The following is a 17,086-nucleotide window of genomic DNA, read 5'->3' as shown; positions in this document are numbered from 1 at the left end:
ATATAAAACTTGAACCGTACTAGCTTTAAAACAGTCATCAATGCTTTAACTGAATTTCACATGCACATCCAAGATGAAGTTGAGTGATGGCAATAAATACACTTTGGAATTGAGATTTTTGTGAACATGTGTTGGGCTCGTCCAAATAATTGAAGACTTTAACTTTGGGAGCATCTAGAATGTTGAACATTTGGGCATAACATAACGAAAGGCCCAACTACAAATTCGGTAATCTGAGTGGTTAAAATTATCCGACGGCTGAAAACATTATGTGGGCAGCTATATAAACGTCCTTGAACCCTAAAATCAGCCATCAATCGTCTCGCTCGCAAACATGTTGTCGAATGTTTTCTCTGTCACAAAGGCCATGCCCTGGATTGCAATTTCGAGTGCCTTTACTAGAACCTTAACTTTTGGATCTACAGCCTACTTTTTTTACCGTACGGTCCCGTTGTTTGGTGAAGTCATGAAATCCCAAAAGGCTGCAAACGAGTAAGAATTTTTTTTTTTTTATCATTCTAATTACTTCGAAATTTCCTAATTACAATTTTTAGATCTAGATCTTGTGTTGCCAACAATTTTAAGAAACAGATTTTTTTTTTCTCCTCCTGATCCGTTCTGATATTCTCGTTCGTCTTTTATTATTATTTGCAATTTTCGGACATCCGTTGAATCTTGTGTTGCCAACAATTTTAAGAGATAGTTTTTTTTTCCCCTGATCCGTTCTGATATTCTTGTTCTTCGTCTTATATTGTATGCAGTTTTGTTTGAATTTCAGTAAGAATTTATCTATTTTTGTAATCAGCAAAAATATAAATAAAGGTCACAGCAAATATCTTAGCTTACTCAAAAATTCTCATTGGCCGGTGTTTGACCCTAATTCAATCTTTAATTTTGTTCAAATCTCTTCGGCGGCCTGTTGTTGTTGTTCTGTATTCATCATAAAATTGTATTTTGGCTAGCGGAAATTGCCCGAGTAACACTACTTTCCGGTTTATTGCAGGGCCTTCCATCAGTGCTGGTCCAGTTCTGGATCCAAGTAACACCCTTCTGTTCTAAATGGGTACAATGGTAATGTAATGTAATGTGATGTGATGTGATGTTGGAGGATGACTATTTTGCTTGAATAATTTTAAGACCTTGTAGTGGTATATGTATCTTTTGCTGACTTTAGCGGTCTTATGGCTTATTTGATCGTTGCCGCAAGTCTTATTTTGAGACTCATTTAGGATTACTAGCCACTCCATGTCTAATTTTAAGACCTCGTAATTGGGTTATATACTACTGTCCATGTTTAGTCCCAATATGGAGGCCTGCACCAATTTATTGCAAAATGTTTTTGTGGGAATGTAAGTTGTGTCAAGTCTCATCAGACTGAAAAACATCACTATTCATAGCAGTTAGCATCATCAAAAAAGAAAGAAAGAAAAAGAATGTTTTAACTAATAACATGTTAATTGTTTGAATGAGTACAAGGAAGTCAGGAAGAGATGATTCTCATTTAGGAGTTTACCGGCGACTCCTTTGTGTAGTGAGGAGTGAAGAATACGAGGTAAGCCAAGTGTGGTTGTTGCAAACCAATGAATCAATAGGACTAGAAGGACCATTGACTGTTTGTTAGAGCAACAATATTAGAAGAAAAGGCTCAGGTAAATTTGAGGAAGATAGCATTTGGGTAAGGAGGGTGGGCCTAGAGTGCTGCACGGCAGCATAAAAATGATGTAAATGAGTCTTTCACCTCAACATATAAATGTGCTAAGTAAGCCTAAAGTGCTCAAATTTTCCAAGAACCAGCAACATCTACTTTGCAATATATTTTAATACATCAAATGCCTTTTGGTCTTAACTTCCTTGTGTCTATCTTCTATAAAATGTGGTTTTAATTGTGTATTCTGGGATTTGGAATGAGCATTTTCTGTTGTGATATGTTTGAATATTTTCTGAAATATATTATTTACATGCTATTATATTGCTTTATTGTTTGAAACTAGGAATGACAACCCGCGCCATAAAGCATTTCTGCATTATGTTCGCCAAATTTCATATGTTTTTTAAGTGTGTGACTTGCAAAGATAACTAAGATGTGATTAAATAAAAACGGAAAGTTGTTGCCAAATAACTGCATTTACGTTGTACAACATCAAGTTATTTCTTTCCAAGTGAATTAACAACTAATAGTAATCAATTAAGTGAAGATCTTATTTTCAAACAGATCTTTCACATGTTCGGCTAACATTTCGTACAACCCCAAGGGTCATTTGTGTATTGAACTGAAAGTCCGTCACCTTCATGCTTTGTAGAGTGGCAATTGCCTCCTACCAGCCATGAAGTACGCAAGAGTTCAAGAACACTTCAAGCTTATACATCAAGTTTCCCTTCTGACTTCTTCAATTGGTCCAAGAACTCTTCACCGCTGCTAGCAGCTACATTGTTGTGGGCACTGAGGGTGATTGTGATTCTACAATAGAATTGTGTGCCGTGCTCGAATGTCTCCAACTCCATTCAGAAAATCATGCAGTTGGATTATAGGTTTCTGCATTCAAAGTAGAGCTCCTTCGAAAAAAAAAAAAGTAAAGCCTCCGCAACCCCGACAGAAGTGGAAACTGTGCGACATACTGACATGTGAAACAAAGCAAAGACAGAAAGCCATCGAATCAAACCCAAAAAACAATAAATTGCATATAACGACCCTTCTATTGTAACAAATGATTCCCCTTTTTGTGGAAAAGACCAATACAGACAGGACCCAGAGCATTTAAATTTTGAAAGGAAACAAATTAAAGAAATATGTAGGTTATATGATGTATGAATTGAATGTAATTTTATTAGTTCACCTGGGCTGATGCAGGAAAGTTTTTCATGCTTGAGCAAGAGCTGAAAGGTCTCAACATCTACTTCAGTACTGGAATACTTTTCTGAACTCATATGCATTTCTACGCACAATTACAAAATTCAAGTATATGATTAGAAACTTTACAGAAACTAAAACAATACAACACAATAAATAATCTATAATAATCAACCGACAATTAATAAATCGTCTTTTCATGTTGAAATAATCGTCTTTGGCATAATATATGAACTAATGCATAATAGTATACACACGTACCATATTCACGTCTTCACTCCGTGGGGGAAGATTTTTGAAGGTCATTGGTGACAAATAGAAGGTACATGACGATCATCATGCTGAGGCTTTTAAGGATCTGTAGTCTTTGTTGCTGTTGAGTGGACCTTGCTTTGAAGGCGTTATGCAAGGATATTCCCCAAGAGGAATGAAGGAGGACGCCCTCTAATTTCTTGCTTTTGGAGCTTTGATCTTAGCCCTTTAGGCCTCAATATAAGTTGCTCATAGAGATGTGAGAACACCAGCAGAAACCCACCCGCCAATACTGACAATATGATCTTTGCTACTACCACTAACAGCTCTTCTTCAATTTTTCTGACCTTCCATCTGCTGCTGAGGTCCTTTCTCATCCTATGGTATATGACTGTTATTCTCACTGAGGTCTATGGCTCTGTTTAACTGTAAACCTAAAAAGGAACACGGTTAGCATCTTCCTTATTGCAACCAAACTAATGCAGCGGCATTCTTTCAATTTCTAAGCAACCATATATAAATCGATCATATAAAATTCAATGCAGATAACCTGCATACTCAGCACTTTACATATAATAACAGTAAAAAAAGAATAAACTATCCAAATCCTTGCCCCTTGTAACTCAGTTCAGCAGAAGCAAGAGGCAACAAAGTGAAAATTGAGATTGACAATAAATGGGAGTGAATAGCAATTTGATAGAGAGCATCAACTAAAAGGCAGAGATAATCAAGTACACATCATACAGCAAAACCAATGTAAATGAGATGAGCATGTATAATATAATGTAAGGCATAAGGTAAAGACTTTGTTCCGAAAACAGATTTGAAAGGAATTGATGAATAAATATGCCAACACTGACAATGAAAATCGATTCTGTTTCAGGCCATCATCTTTACAATCAGATAAACATGAAAAGAAAAGAAAAATATATCAGTTTCCATTGAAAGTCATCATACATGCCATAAAACTCAGCAAAGAAATCGCTACCATAACTTCATGTAACTAAATACAGAGAGATCACTACCACCTATTGCAAATGATCAAAGGGTATATATAGAAGTTCATGAATGTAAATGAGGGCAAATTCATCTTCATCTTGTATTCACAATTAGTGTTTGATAGGACCTAATTCAAAATTGAGAAACTAACACTTACCAAGGTCCTCTGCCTTCTTCAACCTTTTCCAAAGCTAATCAAATGGTTGTTCAAAAGCTAATGAACTCACTGAGCTGCGGAGGCCCATTCATGATGCACTACTCCATTGTCTTCTCTGTTATGTCCAAATTTCACATAACCTACAGGAGCAGCAAAAAGTGTTTCATACTGAGAACAATATTAAGATAAATGATATTGTCTAAAACAGTCTCATATGTTATGAACCTCACATCATACTTAAAAACATTCATAGATATCCATGTATAAACCACGAAAAGGAAAATCATTGGTGACAGGAAATACAAATCACCTCGAGCGAGAGAAAAGTGTATGTAAAATAACAAAAGTTAGTGATATGAAGATTGTTCAAAAATCTATTAAAGAGAGAAAAGTTAAAATACATAATAAATTTTAGAAAAGTATCGATGTTAATGCACAAATAAAATTTTTTAAACTTCACTCACCTTTCACACATAGAAGACCAAATTATTGTTCACTTCTCTATTGTTACCGACGGATTTCGGTTTTTGAGATAGAACTGAAGCTGCACAAAGTAGTTTTCAGAATGAGGTTCATCTATTACAGAATATGGATAAATACAATTGTTAGCATTGGTTAATTACCAAAAGGATATGAAGTAGTAAACTACCGAAAGGATATGAAGTAGTAAACTGTATATGCTTTTTGCAAATCTTGATATGAAATATATTAACTCATTTGGTTATAGTTTGATATTCATATGAATACATGCTATGGTTAATATTGGTAGACATTCTTTTTCTTAGCAAATTGAAACACACGGATCAAAGAATATATATATATATATATATATATATTTATATAAACAGTAAAACCAGCATACAATTAATCAAATAGCTTCAAGTGTTTTCAATTAATCAACCAGATTTGGAAGTGGAAGACAAACCAAATTTCTAAACTGTAAAGATCTATATCAATTGAAGATGAACAATAAGCAAAAAAAAAAAAAATCAATCAGAAACCAAAGTATATCAAAAGTAGCAGAAACAGTAAAAGAGAAAAAATTTCAAAGCTGTCAAACGGACTAAATGGACAAATTAATGATAGAATAAAAGCAACTGAATAATCTCCCACTCCAATAAAAAAGGAATCAAAAACTTGGATCGAACAATCTGAATCAGATGGTTTCTTGCCCTTAGAGATACAACATCATTTTGGGTATAGATGAACAATCTGGTAAAACAAATTATCGTAATTGTTTGATCAAAAAATCAGTGCTTATTATATTGGGCTAATTCTATTCTATCACTATAAAATTGTTGGGTTTCCAGCCCATGAGTCTTTCCTAAGACAATTGTCTTAAAGTATGAGAATTGTTTACCCAGTAGGTTTTGGATTCCTACTGATGAATGGAGTTCCAATGAGGAAATTTTCATGATGTAGGATTACCTGTAATCCTTGTTGATTACAGAGAAAGAGAAGGCACAATTGCCTACCACCAATAGGAATAGGTTTCCTAATTGGTGAAGAAAGCTGATATCCTTATGGCTATATAAGGAGGGGTTCTGCTCGACAGGTTCTGCTCGACAGAGAGCAAAGTGTATTCCATTCTCGGAGTTAGAGAGTGAGAGAGGGCAAAGAAGGGAGAGATAGGAAGAGAAGAGAGAGTCCTTGTTTTCTTATTCTTTCTGGTTGTACCCATTATAAATATAGTGGAATATCGTTTTTCTGCCCGGTGGACGTAGGCAAAAGTTTTGCTGAACCACCTTAAATCTGTGTTCTTGTGCTCGTATCTTTGTGGTTGTTTCTCTTGGTGTGCTGTGTTTATTTGTGTTTTTTGACTTCACGTATTGACCGATTCTCAACAAAAATCTTACCAAGTTATGAGTGATGGGGATGTTGATGGGTGCTGTTGATGTCGGCGAAGGAGAGAGACTGATGTTGATAAAGGCTTCTCTGTTGCTCTTTTTTGTAGTGATTTTTGGGTTTTGAGGTGAATTTTAACTTGGGGGTGAGGGATTAGAGTAGACTGCTTTGGAAAAGAGAAGAAGATCAGATCGATAGACAGCAGAACATAAAGATCTCAAAGGAGGGCAGAACCATCTTTTCTGGCCCCAGGCACTGTTGCCTTATGAACAGTGAACTCATCTTTAGTATATACTAGAAAATTTGCCCGCGCGATGCTGCGGGTTAGTATTTTTTTTTTTCCATGAATTTTTAATTTTATACGCATGGAGTAGTAACCCTAAACCAAGAAATATTGACCGAATATGTTGTTGTTTTACAAATTTTGACCAGACTTGAATATATAGATATTTCAAATATGGACGTCTTGAACAGGAGCTGGTATTTAAGCCAAGCTTCTGTATTTACATTTTCCAAAAGACAGAGATATTCTAACCAAAGATATAATTTATATACAAATTAAAAAGTGGTTAGTTCTGGTGAACATATCTTACAATTTAAGATTGAACCAATCATTCCATATGAGTCCTTCTTCAGATGTGTAGTCTGTTGCTTCAGATGTGTACTACTTATGGATTTCGAGAAGATGAATAGCACCAAGGTCGAGAGCTTGTAACATACTGCAAGTTACTACTAATAAAGAGAAGTCCACCTGCAAACAGAGCAACGATAACTTTTAGTTATTTGGTCATTAATACTGTAAGATAATCATACTGGGTGTTCTTTGAACCTGTGTAGAGCTACTCCTGGCATCACTGCACATATAAATGACTCTGCATTGGTGTTGTACTTGAGCAAGTTAGTCTTTCCAGCATGGTATTTTTGTGACAAAATGTAGATGATTACTTTACATATTCATCATGATTGCAGTGTACATACCTTGTTTGGTATTAATTCTTTGTTCACTTATCAGCTACAAAGTGTTACTTTTGCTGGCATAAAAGAGTCTAGGGAAATACATTTGAGCAGAGCGAAGACTGTTTATTCTCAAATTGGCAGTGAGAAAGAGAGAGCTGGAATCATGAAAAATTTGAAAGGTTTTAGCATAACTCAAATGAAATCACAACCAAAAACATTCAAGTACCAGAAACATGCTTACCATTTTGATAGATTTGACATTCATGAAACAATCACCAATGTAACGAATCGGATTTTTAGAAAGAAGTACAGAAAATAAATTCAAGAGGTAAATATTTCAGACACGACTACCAGTCTACCTAAATATTTCAGCTTCAGCATCACAAAGCCTTAAACTTGATTATGCTCAGTAAAAAATGTAAACTAAAGGCAAGACTCGGTAAAAATCTTACCCAATCATGGAGTCGTTCCTCTTGATGAGTTTAGTTTGTGTCTGCATTTCTTACTCCCTTTTGGTAGCCCTAGATTTCCAGATCTGCAGACCACTACAAAATGAAAACAAAACCATAACTTTACTACTGAAACTTACATTACAAACACAAAAAACAGAGAAAGTGCTAACCTCTTCTAAACTACAAAAAAAAAGAAAAAGAAAGAGCATTGCACAGAACATTATTTGTTGACTTCCAGGATAAATTAACAGCTTCTTCAGGGAGTGATTGAGGTCAGTTAAAGTTGTGATTCTGGAAAGAAAAAAAAATACTGATTGTTCCCGTCCCCTTCTTCCTTTTATCTGAGTTATCTACTTTCTTCACTACCCCAATATAAAGTTATAAACTACAGAAACCTCTCTGCATTCGCAAAGCTCACATCTTTACCATTCACAGGTTCACCAAATTAGAGCAGGGAACAAATCAAACCCAACAAACCTAGAAACACAGATTAAACAAATCAAAATGAACCTGATACAATAATCTTCTTGTTATCAGACACCTTCACTTCTCTAAACACATTCAATGCGGCAGAATCCTTAACAATCTGAAGTGGGTCTTTAACCTGAAGCATTCCAGGAAATTGTAAACCAACTAACCTACATGCCAGAAAATGTCCAATATTGACTAAAAGGAAAATGATAAAGAATATTTGGTTGGTCTCTGTAGAACCCCAACAATTTGTCTCTTTTCTAAAAATGTGTTTTTCATTACTGTAACTTGGTAAAGCAAATTTGGACAAATCAGAGCCCGAGTTATGAGATTAACATAGTGATTGGAAAGAAGGAGTCCAATTTTGCAAATTTGAAGAAACCAAGCATATATAATCATGATGCAGCAAAAAAATGAAAATATGATTGAGGACAGAAAGAATTGGAAAGAAGGAGATGGGGATTTACCTCAACTGATGGATTCCGTAATCGAGTCTGGGTTTGCTCCGATGTTGATCTCAGAAGCAACTGAAGAAGATTTGAACCCAGCTGGCAATTGGTGATTCAAGATTCCACCAAAGCCGATCGATCTGTAGGAAACATATTTGCGATTAAATCACATACCCATTATCAAAACAATGGAATAAAGCCCAATTGCATCCCATCTAAATCAAGCACAACATCTATTTCAAAACAAAAAGATCCAGACTAACCAACAATACCTCAAAACAATAAACTGACCGGTAGCAAGTCTGAGATTTTGAGCAGGAAATGTATCTCTATCTCGGTTTTGGATTTCTGTGCGAGGAGCGAGAGAAATTTGTTGATTCGAGTGAGAGCAAGAGCGATTTGGATTGGGTTCACTGCGACTGGCGAGAGAAAGAGGAAAATAGATCGATTTGCATGTGATTAAACACGATGAAGGCTTCCAGAACACACCATATAACTGACGCCTTTTTTTATCTCTGTATACAACTCGAGGGCAGAACTGGCATTTCGCAGGTGAACAGTAATGAACCGTGCTTAGGAACAGTGTAGGACCAACTTATGAGGAAGCAAAGTTCAATTCTCTGTGACTGATAACATGACCCTAATTAACACAGTATATTACCATCCGACCTTCATGTCATAATCTTGAATGTCTGCATTATTGTTTCTGCAAATAGAAGATAAACTAATTTAACAAAAACTCATCCAAGGTTTTTTTTTTTTTTTTTTTTTCTGCGTTCACTTATTCATCCTACCTACCCTTCTAAAATATAAAGTAAAAGTTGATCATCATTTTGGACAACAGAAGATATCCCAATATTAAATCATCAAAAAAGTTTATGTAACCAAAAATTTTTTGAATCAAGTAAGGTATCACACCAATCATCAACAATTATCTTCTCAATCACAATTGAATTTAAAAGCAGAAATCTGATGAGTGCTAGTTCAGGCGTCATGCCGGAAATGTCACTTACTTTGACAACTCGCAGTTGGTTGAATGCACAATTGTTGCTATCATCTAACCAACAACTTGCTTCTCTTCAAATAGGTCCATCTTGTCATTGATTCTACACAAAGGTGAAAATTTCTACAGCATTAGCATCTGAAATTTCTGAAGAAATAAAAAGTTAACAAATATAAAGTAGGTTGTAAATTTCATTTTAAATTGCATTTCAACTGCAACAGAACAAAACGAAAACTGAGGGGAAAATGACTGTTCAATTTGCAGGAACCTTAAGAAGAAGGTCAGAAACATGATTAATGAAAAAGCTGTAAACCAAAAATATGAACAAAAACAAAGGAACTTTTTTTATGCATAAGCTGATTCATATATTAAAAAGACAAACAAAAAAGGCACATAATGGTTCAACAATAAACCCGGATTAAATAAAAGAATGAGTTAATAGCCACCAATAGCAAAATAGAGATATACCCAAAGGAAAAGTTAAAAACAACAATACAGAGAGCAAAAATCACTTCAAGCTTACGCATAAATCTAATGATCTAAATATTGCTGTTATTCACACGAAGTCAATAGACAAAAGCAACTACAAACTAATGCAAAATGCAATTCCAATTTTATACTAAATTAACCACATCCTTGCTTGTATCTTAAATCTTTTATAGACTGAATCATACCAAACTTGAAATTCAGCAACGCAATAAACAGAGGTAAGTAAACATGAGTGTAGATAGTATTTGAAATAAGCAAAAGCTAGGAACTTGTTGTGAAGGGGGAAAAAACATACACCATCAATCCAAAACCAGACAATAACTGGAATAAGCACCTTTGAAAAAAATGGAAGTGATCGACATCTCACCTGTCAGCTTTCTTATGGAGTTCCTTTGTAATCATGGAAGAATGCAGAGATAATCAAAATACATGAACTCAAATTTTTTGTACAAGAGGTTGAGTTTACCTTGGTGAAATAAAGTTCAGTCTTGTCAAGGAGTGGACCTAGGGGAGTTATATCAGATTTGCTGCATCAAAATGACCCCCGAATCAGAACCCAAAATAAAACTTTAAAGAAACAGGAACCCAAATTTTGTACATAAACTGGGACCAAAAAACTGAACTGGGTTTAAATTTGTCATTAAAAGCCAGTCACAATAAATGCTGATGACTAATAAAAAGAAAAGGGAGTCCTATATATTGTCAATAGTATCTTTTTTAATGTGTATGCAGGTCGATGTACAGTACAGCTAATTGTACTAATCCAATAAGGAAAAGTGTTATGACTCCTACTTTCCGGTTTCCATTGATAGAGGTTGGCTAATGGTAGGATTCATAAAAGGAGCATGATATATGTTGAAATCAAATATAAATTAACACATAGCCAAAAACTCCTCAGCTCTATTATCTCCTTCAGCCTACTGTGCATAATTAAACAACAAATCTCACAAAAAGACATAAAAGATGAAACCTGGAGATTAACAATTAAAACAGAAACACTTGCTTGTTTCTTGTCGTACACATCCTTGTTCTTGTTGTATTCAACCTTCCTCTTCTCTGCCTTCGCCTAGTAGGGTTCTTTCTCCTATATAATTTTTACCTAAAAGCAACAATCAGAAAACTATTGGAGAATATTCCAGCAATAAACAAATTATTTACAAAAAGAAAGCCTGAAAACTCACAACATCAGACAACGATTGTCATTTCTCACCACCAGTTTTGCCAACCTGGTCAATAACGTCAAAGAAATTATAATAGACTAATTAAAATCATTCAAAATTTGATCAAAAAAATTTCATATTTAGGAGAATTTAGCATGTAGATCTGGGAAATGAGATTGACTTACAGCAGCGTCCAATTTTTTGTTGGAATGTTCCTACCTGTACCTCTCTAAACACCTGCCTATTCAAAACCAAAACGAAAAGTCAGCGAAATAGATTCACACCTTAAAAAAAAAAAAAAAGGGGGGAAATTTTCACAAATCTAAAAAATTCATGAACATGATCAAAGAGTCAAAGGTCACTCCTTTCTCTAAATAAAATGAATCCCACAACCCCACAGAGATCATCACTCAATATATGTTATATACTAACCATAGCCACAGTTTTGAACTTATAAAAACATGTCAATTCATCCAATTAAGTAACCGAATCTATTACACTCAATTCACCTCAAAAATCGATAATAAAGCAAGAAGAATGGCATTATACACAGAAATTTCACTTTCATACCACATATCCATAAGTAGGCAATGATGGTAACTTAACAGTCTAGCTGATTACGATATGCATAGAAATCGAACACCCTTAAATAACATTAAAAAATATATCAAAATTTCAGCAGCAAAACAGACTGACCTTGCCACAGAACTTGCCGACCTTATTCACCTCACAGTATGCAATTCCTCTACATCAAGTATATCCTAAACCCTAAACCCTAAAGTGAACCCAGGAAAAAAAAAATGAAACCTTGGATGAGTTTTTGTTAAATTAGTTTATCTTCTATTTGCAGAAACAATAATGCAGACATTCAAGATTATGACATGAAAGTTGGATGGTAATATACTGTGTTAATTAGGGTCATGTTATCAGTCACAGAGAATTGAACTTTGCTTCCCTACTTTTTCTCTTCGTCCGCAGAACCCAAATGGTTTTGCCCTCTGAAAACCCAAAAGCCACTATTATGCAAACTATAATAGGAAATCAATGATACACAATCACTCACCCGATCAAATATGCCTAAACTTCTCATGCTATACCCAATTGAATAAAATTAGCAGAAATCAAAGAGCAAAAAGATCCCAATTGAAATCAAGACTGAAACTTTAGTGTAAAATCCAATCCAACTTATGAACCCATAAACTAACTGAGAAGAATCAAGGAAATCTACTTACAGGAAACTTGGTCTTTGGACCTCAACAGCGATCGCAAGCCTGCACACTCTTCTCTGCAAATGGCGTAACACCAATGTTTGCAGGACATCAAGTAAATCCCTCCTCTTCCATATTCGCTGATTCTTAGTTCATGTTCATTTTGATAACATGATGCTATTGCGAATTGGATGAGTCCCTTAACCCTCAATCGGCCTAGATGCGGAAGCAGAACCCATTCCCTTTCTCCACCCCTCTCTCTCTCTCTCTCTTTTTGTGTAGAACAAAGAAGCAGATGTCCATTTTCCAGAGCAAACACGTAGATGTAATCAAAACACGCAGTAGTGGCAGGCTGCTACACCTATCGGGGGCAACAATGCAGAAGTCCAGAAAACAGAGGGGTAAAAACGGTAGTGCATGTCTCAATTGGTAGTCTCGTTGTACATTGCAGAAAGAGCAGGTATCAAAGAGAATTACCTTGCTTCTGGAGTAGATTGCTAGTGGCTCCTCACTGTAAATAGGAGTACAAATAAGAAAGGTGCTGAAAATATCAGAAATATGGAAAAAGGACATGCTCAATTCATGGGAATTTTTGCAGCATAGCTAGTTTCAACATTGGATGTTTTGGAACGACCTGGAGAACCTAGCCTTTTCCGATCACTTTCGTTCCGACTCCCAGCACCATCTGCATTACAATTTCCATTATTTCTAAAAAAAGAAAAACACAATGAGTATATCAGAATTTAAGAAAGGCAAAACATGCAGGTACTTAATCCATTACACCCTTCCTCATACCTGTTTGACGGCGTATCCTCCAGAAGCCCAAATCTCAAAACATCAACTGCACAAAAAAAACCCAATTCAATCTATCAACAACTCATCCGACTAAGTTTGAAGTCTGATTCAACCAAGAATGAAGAAAAAAAAAACTAACACAAAAAAATTACAGCTGCATGAAGGCTCAAACCTGAGATATCAATCAAAATACCTGAAGACATGAAAAAAAAATATCACCGATTAAACCATAAAAACTGAACAAAAAAAAAAATTGAAAATCGAATACCCAAGATTCGTGTTCTTCTTCCTTAACTGAGAAACCCATCACCAGCCTTTCAAGATCATTAATAATCTTAGCCCAAACCCCAAATCAGTGACATAAAAAGATTTAGTGTGATTTTGAAGAATTTTTTTGAAAAAAAAAAAAAACCCAGTAAATACCTCTTAAATCGAAGTGAGTTGTACTGTGTCTCTCCTCAACGAAGCAGACAGACCCAATTCTCTCCCCCTCTTTTTGCGAGGCAAATAAGCTCTCTTTTGCGTAGAGAAAGAAGGGCATGCAACAACTCTACTATCTGTCAGCTCAGCATATCAACAGGTGGCAGGGGAATAGAGTAAAATCCGGGTCAGGCAGCGGGGGCAAAAGCAGAAGTACACTATTCATAAGGAGTTGCTTGGGAACAGTGCCTATGAACAGTAACCCACCTTTAGTTTTTTTTTTTTTTTTGGTCAAGGTTTGTATTAGAAGATCCAAAGATCAAGCAAAATACAAGAGGTACATAAGACCCCAGCAAAAGAGGCACATAGGCCCAGCTAAAGAGGCACACAGGCCCAGCAAATAAGGCACACAGGCCCAGCGAACATAAAGTAAAGTCGATGGGGCAAACCCAGCTAAAAGCCGAAAGCCCAAGAAAATTTTACAAACCCTAATCCTATCTAACAGCCACCAAGCACACTGCCGCAACGAACTACCGCCGCCGAGATCCTGCAGCTCCATGAACAGAAGCCACCACCGCAGAACCGAATCAAGCCACCTCCTCCGCCAGTCGGAACACACATAGGGCTCAAGAACGCCCAAGAGAAACCAAGTAATCTTAGAGGGTTGGATTGCCGAAGCAATCTGAACAGCCTCATCAAAGGGGACAATAAATTCGCCAACGGGCGAAAGTTTGCCTAGAAGTGGTGGAGAAGTTAGCAGATATGGAAGCAACCATGGAAAATCCCGTCCAAAGAAAGCATGACCAGATTTGGGGGTAGAACTCAGAGAGAGAAATTTGGTGACTTGAGAGGAAAAAAGGTCTGTAGAGAAGGAGAAACCGTGGGATGGAGAGGAAGTGAAGATGGTGGTGAACATGGAGTTTTCCAAACGCTGGAAGACTCAGGTGAGGAGAGGGAAGAGGTTTGTAGGTGGTGAGGTGGGGAGATCTGGACGTGAAAAGAGGTTAGGTGGGGATGGAGGTGAAGGTGGGGAGATCTGGACGTGAAAAGAGGTTAGGTGGGGATGGAGGTGAAGGTGGTGGTGGTGGTGGGGGGTTGAGTGGTAGACTCTCAAAATACCGGCAGCTGTAGAGAAGATTTCTAGAGAGAAGGAGGACCCTCTCTCTCTAGAAATATTCTCTCTTTCTAAGGAAACGCAAGTTAATTTCATGGTAAACTAAAGCAGGCTCACCTAATTTGATGGCTTTGTGCAGATATTTCAAATGGCTATATTTTGGTTCCCTAGTAGTCCTGGAATAAACAGGAAGAAGCATGTGTCAGATAAGTAATAGACTTCACGTAAGATGATGTTAGGTTTATAACCAATTCCCTTACTTTACACATTTAACATTAGGGAAATGTTAAATGTGTAAAGCAAGGGTTTTGAGCCGAAATTTACAAAGAACTTAGTCAAGATCCTAATCTCCTATTTGCATACCATATTCATCTAGAGGTGCATCATAATCATAGCTAGTTGCAATGAAGGGACCGCCAGCTGTTCGGCCAAAATTTGTTCCTCCATGCTGTAACAAAATCAAAATAAAAGATGGTTAAATCAGATAATTTTACCAACATCAGCAAAGATAATATTAGCTTTGAAATATAGAGGAGAATAAGTACCATGTAGTAATTGGTAAAAGAACCACCATTTTGTATAAACCTTGCAACTGAAAATGCCAAGTGCTGCGCAAGTCTAGTAGGAACTGCTCCACGAAATTCTGTATACCTGTAGAGTTTACATAAAAGAGTCAGAATTAGAAAGAGAGAAAGAAGGAATAATGGGTAAAAAAAATAAAACTTGAGTGAGGAACCATGACTGACAAACCCAAGCCCAAAGCCGTCTTCTTCTCCTTTGCTCAATCACTGGTCTGCTGCAAATTGAAGCACAATCAATTCTCATACTAAATTCCCATGAGAAAAAAACATACTTAAACACATAAAATAGCAAATATCATCACAGACATTCTCACTGACCATAAAAAAGGAAAATGAAAATTGAGAATATTAGCTGCTTCAAAGCAAGAAACTGTGCCACAAACCAAAGGCTATAGATTTCCAAACGAAATCTATTGTCCAAAAGTGAAATCTATCACCCAAAACCTATCCCTGGCTCACATGTTCCTTTCTAATCAACTATTACATGATACATCAGTGTCCCTGTACTGTCAACTTCTAATTACAACATATACTTGTAAGTCTACTTGCCACAAAGCCCATCACAAACAAAACTAAGAGAAGAAGAATATATTCACACACACAACCAGAAGACTATAACAGAAGCATATTTCACTCCCTCACTAACCAAACAGAGCTCCACACACAATCAAATCCCTCATATCGAAGATAAAGCCGTAGCAAATGAAAAAAATCCGAAAAATCAAAACTATTTGAACCCGATAATAATGATAGCGATAGTGATTTGAATCAAGCAATAAAAAAAACCCGAAAATTCAAGCTTCTGTTCAAGTTCTAATTTCTAATCGCATCAAAAAGCAAAGCAATCAAAAGACACACAGAAAACCTAGAGGGATAGAGAAGAGAGAGAAACAGATCGGCATACCTTGTAAGCTAAGAATGCGCAAGTTTTGTTGCCATTGTTACTAATGGCCTCCTCGAGTTGGAGTTGATATCTATGCTTCTCATATGCTTCAGTTTCCTGCAAAAAATGATGTTGGTAATGAGATCAAAAGCCAACAAATGTTGTAACGTTTATGAGTCTCAGTAAAAGCAGAGATACAACTCACTGGGGGAATAAGTATAGTACTTACCCCTATCGGAGCACCTTGTTGTGTCTATTTACGATATCTTTTACAGGAGATGTTTAATTTCATCATCGAGCACTGACTTGTTCAATTGTTTCTGAAGATTCTCTGAAACCTCCTCCATCGCTTATGCCTTGATAACAATATATAAGATCAGTAAATAATTCAACTCAAATCAATATACTATAAAAGATCAAGCAAACAAATGATAAAAGAGGTGCTTGACATGTACTTCTAAAGTGTAACCGAGTGAACTCTAATCAATGATAAAAGCCAACGCCTCAGAGTTCTCATTTGGACTTATCCTCCACCTTCTCCAACGCTTTAGCTTCTGAGTTCATTATTATTTGTTTCATTCCTTGTCGAAGCATATTGCAGGCATATCTGGAAGCAAGATAAAGAAAAAGAAGCATGTGACTACATTTCAAGAAATATTCATATACAGTACAGTAACCTTTGAGTCTCTTTCACCAAATGTATAGATTATGTTGTCTCCATCTATTATTCTTATTCATGAAGTAGGTAATGAGGACACAGCGCGCGCGATATTCCTATACACCAAGTAATAAGCCCCAAAATCATAATCTAACCACAATCTAGAAAGCATACCTAAAAGGCGGATACTATGTCAGATCTATTGCGTTGGAAATGCCCAGGCTGCAAGAAAAACATAGAGAAGATATATTAAACACAATAATAATTTCTAAAAGATAGACAATGTAATAACCCGGTTCAACTATGATCTACAATCACTAAACCCCAATCATCATTAAGTACATA

General features: G+C 36.1%; 3 long non-coding RNA genes across 8 annotated transcripts; 1 reads left to right on the top strand and 2 right to left on the bottom strand.

The window, feature by feature from the left end:
* Positions 1 to 220: 220 nt before the first annotated feature.
* Positions 221 to 1,304, top strand: LOC112196111. Its single transcript, XR_002934941.2, has 2 exons — positions 221 to 492; positions 1,004 to 1,304. It is a non-coding gene; the product is annotated as an uncharacterized LOC112196111 (long non-coding RNA).
* Positions 1,305 to 2,087: 783 nt separating this feature from the next.
* Positions 2,088 to 13,773, bottom strand: LOC112196112. Of its 5 annotated transcripts, XR_005809726.1 has the most exons (23): positions 13,509 to 13,773; positions 13,225 to 13,278; positions 13,086 to 13,131; positions 12,925 to 12,975; positions 12,768 to 12,801; positions 12,315 to 12,651; positions 11,268 to 11,323; positions 11,104 to 11,148; positions 10,893 to 11,006; positions 10,389 to 10,449; positions 9,444 to 9,536; positions 8,703 to 9,136; positions 8,449 to 8,570; positions 8,021 to 8,114; positions 7,511 to 7,603; positions 7,080 to 7,213; positions 6,931 to 6,973; positions 6,113 to 6,852; positions 4,721 to 4,800; positions 4,257 to 4,396; positions 3,110 to 3,534; positions 2,835 to 2,933; positions 2,088 to 2,533 (listed from the first exon to the last, which is right to left on the bottom strand). It is a non-coding gene; the product is annotated as an uncharacterized LOC112196112 (long non-coding RNA). The 5 variants fall into 5 exon arrangements; XR_002934952.2 differs by lacking the exons at positions 13,086 to 13,131; positions 13,225 to 13,278; positions 13,509 to 13,773 and having other exon boundaries at positions 10,893 to 11,021; positions 12,315 to 12,801; positions 12,925 to 13,014; XR_005809724.1 differs by lacking the exons at positions 13,086 to 13,131; positions 13,225 to 13,278; positions 13,509 to 13,773 and having other exon boundaries at positions 6,695 to 6,852; positions 12,315 to 12,801; positions 12,925 to 13,012.
* Positions 13,774 to 15,165: 1,392 nt separating this feature from the next.
* LOC121052641 lies at positions 15,166 to 16,201 on the bottom strand. Of its 2 annotated transcripts, none has more exons than XR_005809693.1 (3): positions 16,105 to 16,201; positions 15,356 to 15,412; positions 15,166 to 15,270 (listed from the first exon to the last, which is right to left on the bottom strand). It is a non-coding gene; the product is annotated as an uncharacterized LOC121052641 (long non-coding RNA). The 2 variants fall into 2 exon arrangements; XR_005809694.1 differs by having other exon boundaries at positions 15,185 to 15,270; positions 15,366 to 15,415; positions 16,105 to 16,196.
* Positions 16,202 to 17,086: the final 885 nt, after the last annotated feature.

This window comes from Rosa chinensis, chromosome 4 (assembly GCF_002994745.2).
Source record: "Rosa chinensis cultivar Old Blush chromosome 4, RchiOBHm-V2, whole genome shotgun sequence".
Classification (NCBI taxonomy): Eukaryota; Viridiplantae; Streptophyta; class Magnoliopsida; order Rosales; family Rosaceae; genus Rosa; species Rosa chinensis.
The sequence above is the reverse complement of the archived record's forward strand: the minus strand, read 5'-3'. Positions and strand labels throughout refer to the sequence as shown.